Here is a 13,025-nt window from a genome sequence, read left to right on the forward strand (position 1 = left end):
TTTTCGTAACAACTATGATTGTCGTAATGTCAAAGCGCAAGAAACATGTAAACAGCGCGTGAAATCGAAGTTAACATTTTTTAGAATAAATACTAGCCACAAAAAACGTTTCGAAATTAGCAGTTCGTCAGTTAGAGAGCAATCGGCAGTTAATAAGCACATAAATCGGCAGTTATAGAACATATTTTACAAAAAAAAAAAATATTATAATAATAATAATAAAAAAAAATTCTTGCAATTTTATTTTAAAATTCTCATAACTGTCAGAATTTATTACTGTACAATTTTAACTTAACCTTACATATATGCAGCAAAAGTTGCAAAGTTTGGTACTTAAAAATTATAAATAAATTTTTTTTTATATCTAAGCTGAATTTTACACAATAGTTCTAAAAAATGGAATAAATGACTAAGCCTATAATTAAGTTACAGAAAAGAAAAACGTTTTTACAAAAAACATTTCTTGCAATCTTCAAACTTCATTAAATGAATCTCAATAACTGAACAATGTTTCGACCTGGAAGCAGAATTTACGAAGAGATTATTGTTATATATTTAACACTAATAGCCTAGGAATTATTTTATAGTAGTTATGTTCACACAGTTGCAATTTGGTAAACATCGGAACAACGATCAAATATGAAAAAAGCAAATTTTTTTATTAGGATTTTTTCTTAAGCAAAATATTTTAGGAAGAATGAAATATGATTTTCAAACAAACTGAATACTGAAGTTTTGGAATTAATAAATTTCTACAATAGAATAATTTCCGCATACATTTGCATAAAAATAAGAAGATAATAGATTTTTTTTCTTCATTTTTCATAAAATTAGCTTTTTTTTAGTTATCATCTATGTTTATCTAATCTAGAAGTAAGTTCAGAGCATACTCACTTAGCAAGCCACTATTAAATAAAAGTTAGTTATAAATTAAATTTTTTTTCAACATAATAAAACCTAACTCTATCTAAACATTTAACTTCATTATTATGAAGTGATCTAATACTCTTATCTCAAGCATGACGCAACAATTTTCATACAAGCATTATCATCCTTTATTATTTCCATTATTTTTGATGAGCAAGGTTGTTTTTAACGCTAGAGAATAATTTTTCTCTCCTTTGCATAAATTTTTTTAACAGATCTTAGATACATTCATATCACTTATTTCAATTCAGCAATCGATTTCTCTTTCCAAGCTACAGTTTCTTATTTCATAAATGACATTTTTAGTATATTTTTGTTGAAATATATAAGTTTAAAAAGGTTATATATACCGCGTAAATGTTGCGAGAAAATTCTAAAGGAGTTAGGACACATCATCAGACTTGCATAGGCATCCATGTCCGGAAATGCCGTCATGCGCCGCTAGTGGTGCTGCTGAACAGGTTAAAAAAGGGGAAACGCCCCTGGCCACGTATGACAGCGTTTCCGGGAGTAGATTTCTAAGCAATTTTAATCCTGATGATGTGCCTTAACTCTCTTTCATATATAACGTTTTAAACTTGTCCATTTCGACAAAAAAAAGATTAATAATGTAATTTTTAAAGAATCTGTAGTTTTAGCAGCAAAACGAATTTCAGATTTGAAGTATTTGCTTGAATGGAACAAAATTTTGTGCCTTAGTGTAATTCACCTGTAGCAATACTAACAACTAAGGCTAGGATTTTTTCTCTTATTGAATCTTTTAAATTTTAGGATATTTTTTTCCCTTTAAAAACATATTTATTACGTTTTAGGTAATTTTTTTTTCAACATTTAAGTACTTTGTATTGGTTCAATTATTTTATATGATTAACTAAATGCCTTCTGCAACCTTGTTCTTTTCATTTCATGCATAGCGCTACCACTTTATTTTTTACAGGCAAGGTCGTTTGTAGTAATACAAGGAATACCAATTCCAGAAAAATTTAAAAAACTGGTAAAAAAAAGAAAAGGAAACATCTAATTATTATTAATATCTGACAACTAATTACTACCTACTAATACTATCGACATTAGTTAATTACTCTAAGCAAATTTGTAAATTTAATACCTGTGTAACAATTGACGAACTAAATTCATAAATTTTTCGACTATCTCATTTAAAAAAAAATTTCATCATTTAAGTATTTAGTCATGGCTTATTTCTTTTTTCTAAGAATTGTGTCTTTTACGTGATCAACTAAATGACTTCAGCAACCATGTTCTTCCCATTTCAATCTGTAAAAACTAAATGTTAATTTAGCTCGATTTTACATAATTAAATGTAAATTTACGAAAAATTCCTGATTAAAATTCTTTTTTATCGCTATAATGGATTTTTTTCCATTTTTAAAGGCGTGTCTTGATGTTCCATTTTCGAAATAGAAAAATTACAATGTAAGTTTATTCAGAAAAATCACAATTTAAGTTTATTGTCAACCAATTGCTTTTTTATATACAGGGGTGATTGTGAGCCCAAGTCGAAATTCCGGAAAATTTCTTGTGTTAAAAATAAAAAAAAATTTAAATTGAAAAAATATTAAGCTAGTTTTTTTTTCCCTTCTTCTCAATATTTCTTAGTTTACTTAAAATATATTTAAAATTTTATACATACCTATGATGACCTGGAGAAGTAATTAAAATTTACAAATATGTCTTTCTTTCTTGAGTTTATGATTATAACAACTATTTACTGATTAAAAATGAATATTAATCATGAATATAAGCATATATAAAGTATCTCTCTGGCTCTCCCTTACAAACAAATAATATAAACTGTGTTTTTAAGTTTCACCTTTGAAAATTTGATTTCCGGAAACTTCTGTGATCAATGATTTTTTGAAACGTCTGGACCTTTGATCTCCGGAGCACAATCAGCCCTGTATATACCTAATGCATAATTATTTTTGTATTAACTCTTAAAAATAAAATTATCTCTGTTGTATTTAGACTTATAGTCGACTATCATGACATATCTATTTCTTAGTAGTTATTATGTTCCATGACTGTACTTTTATAATAATATAAGTAATCACGATATGAGTAATATTTTAGAATATATTTTTCTACTCTTTTGAACATATTTAGTTCTGAACTAGTCATCTCGAAACTTTTTTTAGCGTCACTTCAACTTTGAGATTGTATTTAGTCAAGCGCGAGCTTATAAAATGAAAATCGCAAGGGAATTTTTTTCTACAACAAATAAATATTTTTAAAAAAATTTATTTTTTTTAAATTGCAAAAATTTTTGAACAAAAAGGAATTTTAAAACAAATAATCTCGGTCAGTTCTTCAAATGTTAACTCAGTAGTTGCCTTTCGGTGGACAATAGCTATTCGTATTTTCATTCATATATAAATTGTATAAAAATGTTCGGTTGAGACACATAAGTCAGGAATACCAGGACAAAACATTTGTTATAAGAATATAATACCTACGAGCCTTGTTGTTATGGAACAGGGTTGATTGGGAGCCTAAGTCAAAATTTCGGAAAATTTCTTGAGTTAAAAAAAAAAAACATTTTTACAATTGATTGAACAATTGAAAAATTTTAAACAAGGTTTCTTTTTCCCTTTTTCTCAATATTTCTTAGTTTACCTAAAATATATTTAAACTTTTACACATACCTATGATGACCTGGAGAAGTAATTAAAATTTACAAATATGTCTTTCTTTCTTGAGTTTATGATTATAACAACTATTTACTGATAAAAAATTAATATTAATCATGAATATAAGCTTATAATGTATCTCTCTGGCTCTCCCTTACAAACGAATAAAATGAACTGTGTTTTTAAGTTCCACCTTTGAAAATTTGATTTCCGGAAACTTCTGATCAATGATTTTTTGAAACGTCCGGACCTTCGATCACCGGAAACTTCCGGATCACTATTAGCGAAAATTCCGGATTTTTTCCGGAGCACAATCAGCCCTGATGGAAGGAATAAAGATTAACGTTAAATTTCAGATTTACGAATCTCCCTGAAATTTTTTATCCTTACAAATCTTTGATTGGCGAAAGTCCACAAATTAGTGGATGAAGGGGAAAAAAAAATCAAAGAACTTAAAATTCACTGACAATTTTTTCACGCAAAATATAAGTATATGCAAATTACAACCTCGTGGATAAAACAGGTATTAACACATAGAATAAGCTGCTGTATAAATATTTCCATCAATTGCTTTATCATATATTTTATGTGCTGTAATATGCAGAAGGGAAAAAAGATATTGAATCTTCAACACAGAATTTATTGAACAAAATTTTTTTCAATCAGATACAATTTTTTTCAAACATTTCACACATTATTTTGTGTTATACATGTGTACAGTGTCTGACTATGTACATGTTGTGTACAATGTTTATGTACAAATGTCTTGTGGACAACAACAGCAGAACAATATTAGCTGCTGTATAGGTATGTTTGTGTTATGAAATGTAATGTCTCCCTCTATATAGAGCAATAGGCGAGAATTCTAAAAATAACTTATAAGTTTACACCTTACAGCCAATTTGTATGATATGTTACGATATTCAACCAAATAAATTTTTAAAAACAAACGTATTTTGGAAAAACAGAAGTTAAGAATACAAATTTCACAACCTTATACAAGTATTAAAATATATGTATTTAAAAATGAAGTGGAACAGCATGTTAAGACAAAATCAGATATAAAATGTAGCGAAACAACATAAAGTTGTTCACAAATCATTTAGCTATTATAATTTTATCTTCATTAAAAAAATTAATTATTTTTATTTCATTTATTTTAACATAAGGAGGGCCAGAAATAGGTATCTTCCACCCCAAACAGAAAGAATTATTTTTCAAAAAGAAGTATTTAATAATAAATCAATTATAATAACAATCTAGTTTAAATATTGTAAATAATTTCCAATCTACATCATTTTAAATAAGTGAAAACTTTTTAGCTAAACCTTTTACATCATTTTAAATAAGTGAAAACTTTTTAGCAATAATTGCAAAGAAAAATTAATTTAATGAATTTAAGAAATTAAAATAACTATAGTTCTTAAATATTTTACGTAAATGAACCTAATTTTTAATTAAAAAAAGAATTGTTAAAACATCATAAAATTTCAATACATACAAATTATTAAACAAATTACATAAAAAATACACACATAACTACAAATCGCATTTAATTTAGTTACAAATAGTAAATTAATTTTTATAATCAAATACTGTTAAGTATGAATAATTAAACTGATTCTTAAATAATAAATAGATTTTAAAATTCTGCATAAAAATATGAAGTTCAGCTTGCTTAATATTAAGCGTTCTTGTATTACTTATTGCTAAATTGTATTGATCATCTTTAGTTTCTAAAATTTTATCCAGTTTCACCAAAGTCACGGAAGAAACAGATTTCTTCCGAACAGAATGCCTATCCTGTTTTAAAATCACTTTATTCTATTAATTATTGAGTACTCACTTTAATCTATTAATTATAATAAACTTTAAAAAAAAGCGACTTAACATGTTCTTCCACTTATCTCAAGTTTTTATTTTAGACGATTCTCAGATACATATTTATTATTTCGAAGTTTATTTTATAAACAAAAGGTTCCAATGTAAGAAAATTATGGGGCAAGCCAAAAATTTCGCATATTTAAGTTTTATAATAAATAAAGGCCTAGCAATATATTTCAAACACGATGAAACAAATGAGGTGATGTTTATTAGATCCTGCCAATTCAACCTAAGGAGTTTTAAGATATAGCTGTTAAGGTGACAACCTGTTTAAATTGCCCTCTAAAATCAAGCACCATATTTGCAAAAATAGTATCACCTCTTTATAAGTTGACCTCTTGTCTAAGTGGACCATCAATTGGGAGGATCAAAAGTGGTTAACTTACATAGATTTAACTGTATTTTGAAAAACAGAAAAGCTATATGTTTTTTTTAACAATAAAAGAGGCTATACAGTTTATTAACACATTTCAATGCTAATGTGTTAAGTGAAATCTGTAAAGTTGACCACCTCATTATGTTGATTGCCAGTCAAAGTCGATTTTAATGATCACTTACCTAACTAGCAAAAGCAATTTTATTTCCTATTATAAGTTGAACACTTTTCTAAGTAGGCAATTGAATTGCTCTTGTTCACCTACGAAAGGTCAACTTGCAAAAGCTTTACTGTGAATTATTTTTTTGTGGGCTTGGCAGGGTTTAACATGTACCACTTCAAATAAATAACAATGAATTAAAAATACTGAATCAGTAAAAGTAATTGATTACAAATATACCTTACTTTCATCATTATAACTCTTAAAAAAAAAAAAAAAGTTTCATAAAGATTTTTCTTTCTTAATTGCACAGAAATGAATTTAGTACCTATCTCAATCTATTAAATTAAGAAACAAAAAGCAGTTACGATTTTGGTTATATATAAACTAATCTTTTACAGAAATAAAATTAGAATTGCACAAAAATAAATGAATAGGAAGTCAAAGGTACATAATCTTTTGAATTTTTTTTAAAAGTATAAATAAAGTGATTTTGAAATTTAACAATTTAAATAGATCTTTAAAAGTTTTTTTTTTTGAAGTAAAAAGACAGTTACTGGTCATTAAAAAAAAAAAAATCTTACTTTTGACATTTATATTTAATATTATAACAAAAATAGAAATGTCTTTTTTTTCCCTCCCTGGACAAAAAGTATTTAGAGTAAGGCAAATGCTAAGACAGAATAATTTGGATGATTTCATATAAGCTCAGTTATTAAGCAAGGCTTGTACTGGATGTGAAAAGATTTTTTAAAAAATCCTTTTATGAAAGAGTAATTAAACAGAAATAAAGCTAGACTTCAAGTTTAGATATATAGAAATGTTGTTAGGTGAGACACATTAAATCCACTTTTATTTTAATCCAATCAGAAGGATTTGTTAAATGGAAGAAGAAAAAAACTTTATTTCACATATAAGGTTTTTTCGTTTTTAAAAAATTATTGTCTTTAACAATTAAAATTATAACAGGTTTATAAAATGCAAAACCAATTAGAAATTTCAATTATAGCTGCCAGAATATAAAAATATAATTTAAGAGAGTTTTTAAGTGATAAAAATAAAAACAGATCAGAGAAAAACTTACTTTTCAACTATGTATTTTTTCTTCAGATGGGGAAAAAAAACACACAATTAAATTCTTAGAAAAAGTTCAGAGCAGTTTCTTATTTTTATTTTTAACCTTCACACCAGTATTAGAAAAATGAGGCACCAGAGCAAGGAGTTATACCAAACAATAAACAGGTATTTAAGTCTGTTAATATCAAGTTAAAATTTAATAAGTATAACTCATTAATAAATTATAATGTAAATAAAAACTTCGAATTAACATACCTTTACTATTTTTTAAAAAATATTTTAAGTCAAAAAAATAGAACAAAAGCTTTTAGAACAAAAAGTCACTGTAGCAACAAAAAAAACTATGGATGCTAGGAAAAAGTTCTAGACAGTTTTTATTTTTTAACCTTCACATCTGTTTTATAAAAATGTCTTGGGGGGAAATGTAGAGAAAACGAGACATCAGAACATTGCCATAAGGAAGCAAAGGACCTAAGTATTAAGAAATGGAAAACTTTTATCATGAAACTTTTAAAATGAGTTTTACTGCACAAGCAAACACCATTCCAGTACAAGCCTCATCATTAAACACTTGAAATCTGTTTTACCCTCTTTCTGCCGCCAGGAACAACACTGTTAACATAAGAAGGCACTGTCTTCTGTGACTAGATTAGAAGTTTAATGGCACTAATGACTTCTCAGTTAATTAAGTGCAATAAATAATACATTTAGACATTCATTTTCTTTTTTTTTCTCCCTTTAAAAGAATGAAGACATGATGAAAAGGATTGTAAAATACAAGTTGTTATACATATTTACTATACACAAGAACTTCAGAAAAAGTATCACAGTCACACAATTTTTTTTTTTATCAGAAGATTCAGTTTCCCTTAAAAACAATCAACCCTCTTGGTAAAACACATTGAACACGTCAAGGTACAAAAGCTATCTGAAAGAAAATTAATAAACCGTTTCGATAAACATTTAAAGTACCACAACTGAAAACATGGTAGCTAGGAAACCTGAAAATAATCACTTGCCACACAGCGAGCCAGCAACAACGGAAAAAAAAAAGTGGTGACAGTTTTCTATTAAAATTCCCAATGTGTCCATTCAAAATTTTGATCCTTCAGAATCCATTATTTTGTGGTGGTAAGTTTTAAATGGATGCAGAGTTCTTTAACAATTCACATATTTCAAAGTTGTAATGCATACATTAAGTGTATTTTGCTCCCTAAATATTTTCACAGAAAATTCTTTCAAGTCAGTGTGTATAAAAAAATTATTTCTCCACAAATTAATATACATATATATATTTTGTTTAATTAACTTCTTACAGCTACAGATTATTTCTAACATGAATTAAAAATAAAATTTATTCTAAGCAAAAAATAACTGCAAAAAGTAGCAAGTTAAATGAAAAGGACCTATGGATACAGATTATTTCTAACATGAATTAAAAATAAAATTTATTCTAAGCAAAAAATAACTGCAAAAAGTAGCAAGTTAAATGAAAAGGACCTATGGATACAGATTATTTCTAACATGAATTAAAAATAAAATTTATTCTAAGCAAAAAATAACTGCAAAAAGTAGCAAGTTAAATAAAAAGGACCTATGGATACAGAATATTTTTAATATGAATAAAAAATAAAATTTAATCTAAGCAAAAAAAAAAAATGCAAAAAGTAGCTACCTAAAACAAAAGGACCTACGGATACTGGTCACCGAGCGATTGAGTTTGAGAAAAAAGTGGCTATTAAGTCTTTAGGGGCCACTGGCTACTAGCTAAAAATTTAAATTTTCAGGTCTATTAGCCAGCAAATAATTTAATTTTGACAATTTTATAATTTAAAATTTATGGTAAGCAGCAAATATGCAGATTATTTTTCAGCAAAGTTTTACAATACTAAAAGTTCACAGCATTCAACAAATATTGTTTTATACTTCTTTAAAAAAAGATCAGTATAATTAGTTAATTTTAATCACTGATTTTACCTGCAGAAATTATAAGTAAGGGCTTTAATTACCTAGTGAAATTCAGGACAATTTTAAAAGCACCACAGAAAAAAAAAAGGTTGAATGAATGTAGAAAAAAATAATGTGATCATCTTACTTTAAACAGAGACTTAATTCGAATAGCCCTTAGACCTACAAATATATTTTGATGTTTTTTAAACATAAAGAGCACTCTAATAGTTATTAAAAAAATATGTTAGACTATCAGAATTATATTTATACGGAAACAAAAAATTAAAGAAAAATTTATTTTTTTTAAATTTTATTTTATTTTTTATTCCTATTCAAAAATTTATCAATTGATTTTGTAAATTAAAGAAATTTCACGGATGAATAACTTTTTCTTAGATCAAAAATACTGTAAATAAGTGCAAATTTGTTTGGAAGTTAGTTATATTCGTAAGATTTTACCTTTAATCCCTAAAGAAGCCAGCGTTTCCTGTTCTATTTTATATTATTAAAATGCTAAATACTTTTCACTTATTTTGATTTAAATTATTATGAAATAATGAAAAAAGGATGATAAATATGTTTTAAAAAATTCTGTGCCAAAGGGATAAGAGTTGGAAAAACACTATTTGGAAAAAAATCTAATGTTTATATTGTCTGAAAATCCGCATATTTATGGAGGAACATCAGGATAAAAATATTTTATGAAGGAGAAATAAAAAGTAAAAATTAACAAGTAAAATTTAGCAATAAAACCTTTTTAAGGAATGCATTAATTCTAAAAATAATTGATAAAGTATTAAGAAATTAAAACGTTTTCTTCAGATAAAATCAAAAATCAATTATGTATTTTAAATTTTTAAGAGTGATTGTTAATTTTACTTAAGTTTATATCAGAAAAATAATTATTTTATAAAAACAAAAGTATTACACATGACAAAATGTTATATGAATATTAAAGATTTAGAATACATTTCTTGCATCAGTATTATAATAATCAAAATAACATATTTTCTCAAATTAAAAGACATTATATAGCCATGCATTAGCAAAAAGAAAAAAAATTAAAGAGGTAGCTTTTTAATATCATTCTAAATTGTAATTGCACATATACAATAGAAGTATATGTGTATGGACAAATTAAAAACTAAATATACAATAGCTAGAAATTACAAAAAATATATATAAATAAAAATTCAAATCATACATAATCTTTAAAAACTGGATTTAATAATCAAAAATGATGCATACACAGGTAGAGGGTTGATTGAATTTTTCAACAAAAGCAATAAGGACATTAAAACACATGTGTTAATTTTGGTACATGTTAGAAAACTTTCATTTAACATGTTTTTATACACCAGTATAACAAGAATATAAAGTCTAAAGGATGTGAAAGTTTGTTTAGCTCCCTACATTGTATTGTCTTAATTAAATAATTATTTTTTAAGAACATACTTCAGAACTTTTTGTGAGTGATCCTGAAAATTAAAACTTATGGTGGATTAGAACTAATAATACACGAGTAAATGCAAGTAATTTTATAATTAAAATAAAGATCTTATTCCTAGAACTAAAATAATATTAACAGAACTGAGAACTTTTTTTACAAATCACAGAATTTACTATTTATACTATGCCAAATTTAAGATAGTAAAACAGATAAAATTTCTAATGTTTACAAATTATTTTTTACCGGTTATTAGTTAATACCAAACCACCAGATCAAGGGGAAAATATAGCTACTCAACTAATCTGTTTTGGCAATTTTTATACAGGAAGTGGTATATGTAATGAAAAGTTTTTAAGTTAAATACATCCAAGAGCTTTACATAAAACAGGAGTATAATTATCTTGGGTGTATAGTGCCAAATTTCATGTAAATTTTTATTGAAATTCATATGGTTGACAAACTGTTATATCGTACCCTTACAACCCCTGATTTTCTTAATCCTCTATAATTGATCTGAAGTAAGATTGCACTGAAATTTTCCTACACATATAATCAATTTAAGAGTGCCCTTCCTCACAGGAAAAAAAAAGCATGAAACATAAAAAAAAAACTTAAAAATGTTTTAAAAAACAAATCTATTTTGTGTGTAAATTTGCTAACAAACAATATTTCAGTAAAATTGTTTCATGGGGCGACTAATAAGGTTAGTTGACATAGCTAAGGTCAGATAATAATTTAAATTTAAAAAAAACTGGTCAAAAACTTAATTAAATGGTAGAGTAAAATAATTTTTAAAGTATCCAACTGGGTGGAAATCGGCAATTTCGACTATTTTTTCATAGTCTATATTTAAACTTTAGTTCATTAGCTTTCTCAATTTTTTTTAAATTTTGTGTTATCTGATCATTAGAATCGAAGTTGCAGTTGTTCCTGACAAATGAAACAGAACAGCGATTGTATACTATAAATGTATTTCTAGAAAAACATTGATTTTGAGAAAATCTCTTTACGCTAACACATATTATAATAAAAAGAATTACAGGATAATCATGCAATTGATCTAGAAAAAATTTATTTAGATATTTATGAATCATAATTTGTAGTAGAGCTGTTGGTTCATTAAATAATTTTAGTTTACATTCTCAAATTTGCTTTTATTTTGAAAAAATATTTGATAAAATTCACTTTAAATTTATGTTAGAATCCCTGCTGAAAATTTTAATTAAGGCTATTTTCAATAAGGTATAGTGCCAAACCTAGTCGGATACCTTAATAAATGATTAGTTTATAAATAGATTATAATTGCACGATAAAAAAAAGTTTTTTTTACAATTTTTCTATATCTTTAGAAACAAAACATAGAAAAAATTACACAAAAAGAATAAATTAGAAATTATAATTGCACATTTTTTTTCCTTTTTAAATAAAACACTTTGCAAGTTTCTAAGCACATTAAATAGAATTAAAAACTTACAGAAATTCGACACAACAAACCCAACTGGACATTGTATACTACGACTAAGCATGATTATTATCTCAAAAATAATCGATTTAAAATATATTTATCTCTTGTGAAGGACTATTCCATCAACTTTAGAAAAAGAGTGAGACATTTTGTCTGTTATGTGTTTCGTGTTGTGTCAAAGTAGCATGTTCATGTTGTGTACCTTGTTATCTGTGTAGTGTTGTGTGTGCGTGTATGTGTTATGAAAATAGTTTAACTGCACACAGTAACTCAACCACAGACTACAGGGATGCCACTGGGAACTTGCAGACTTTTCCCATGCAAGAAACCACAGCAAAAATAATCGCAGCAAATTTAGGAAACAAGAACTATGAACTTTGTTACTATTCTGCCACTTTCAAGAAACTGACATGGTAAAAAGAGAGCCTTCTGCCTTGTGAAGAAATGTTGTTAGAGAAATGGTTAACAAATTTTGAAGAAATTGTTATTTTTTTAATATATTTTGAGATTTTGTGTAAATAATTGGTGGTAAATAAAATTTGACACCCTAATATAAAATTTTGGAAAAAAAAGAGAAAAAAAAGACAAAAATAATAATAAAAATAAGCTTTTATGAATAATAATATAAGAATCATGGAATTTAGACAAAATTAAAATGATTTTTTCTTAACTGTGAAAAGGGAAACATAATAAGGCTTGTGAAAAATTCCAAATTGAACAGTCTTCAACAAACAAAAGACGTAACTATTAAAAAAATAAAAAAACTTTGTATTTCCAAATTTTAGATCTTTTTCTGCAAGGAAAAAAAAAAGAACTAAATTTTGATTTGAACTGAAAAATACATTGTTTTTAGAAAAGACACATAGTTAGAAATTGTTACTTTTTTTTAATTGATCTCACCCAGAAATTTTTTTACCAGAATTAAATTATTTTCAAAAAAGATACAAAATTATAAAACCTTAAATGATCCAAAATATTGTGTTATTTTTTGCCTGTTTTATTGCTTGTGGTGGAGGTATAATTCTTATACTAATTCCTAAGAGGCAAACCGCATACTGAATGTTTTTTTTAAATACCAAACCACAAAA

Source organism: Parasteatoda tepidariorum, chromosome 5 (assembly GCF_982258835.1).
Source record: "Parasteatoda tepidariorum strain Cologne lab strain chromosome 5, Ptep-v5.0, whole genome shotgun sequence".
NCBI classification, from domain to species: domain Eukaryota; kingdom Metazoa; phylum Arthropoda; class Arachnida; order Araneae; family Theridiidae; genus Parasteatoda; species Parasteatoda tepidariorum.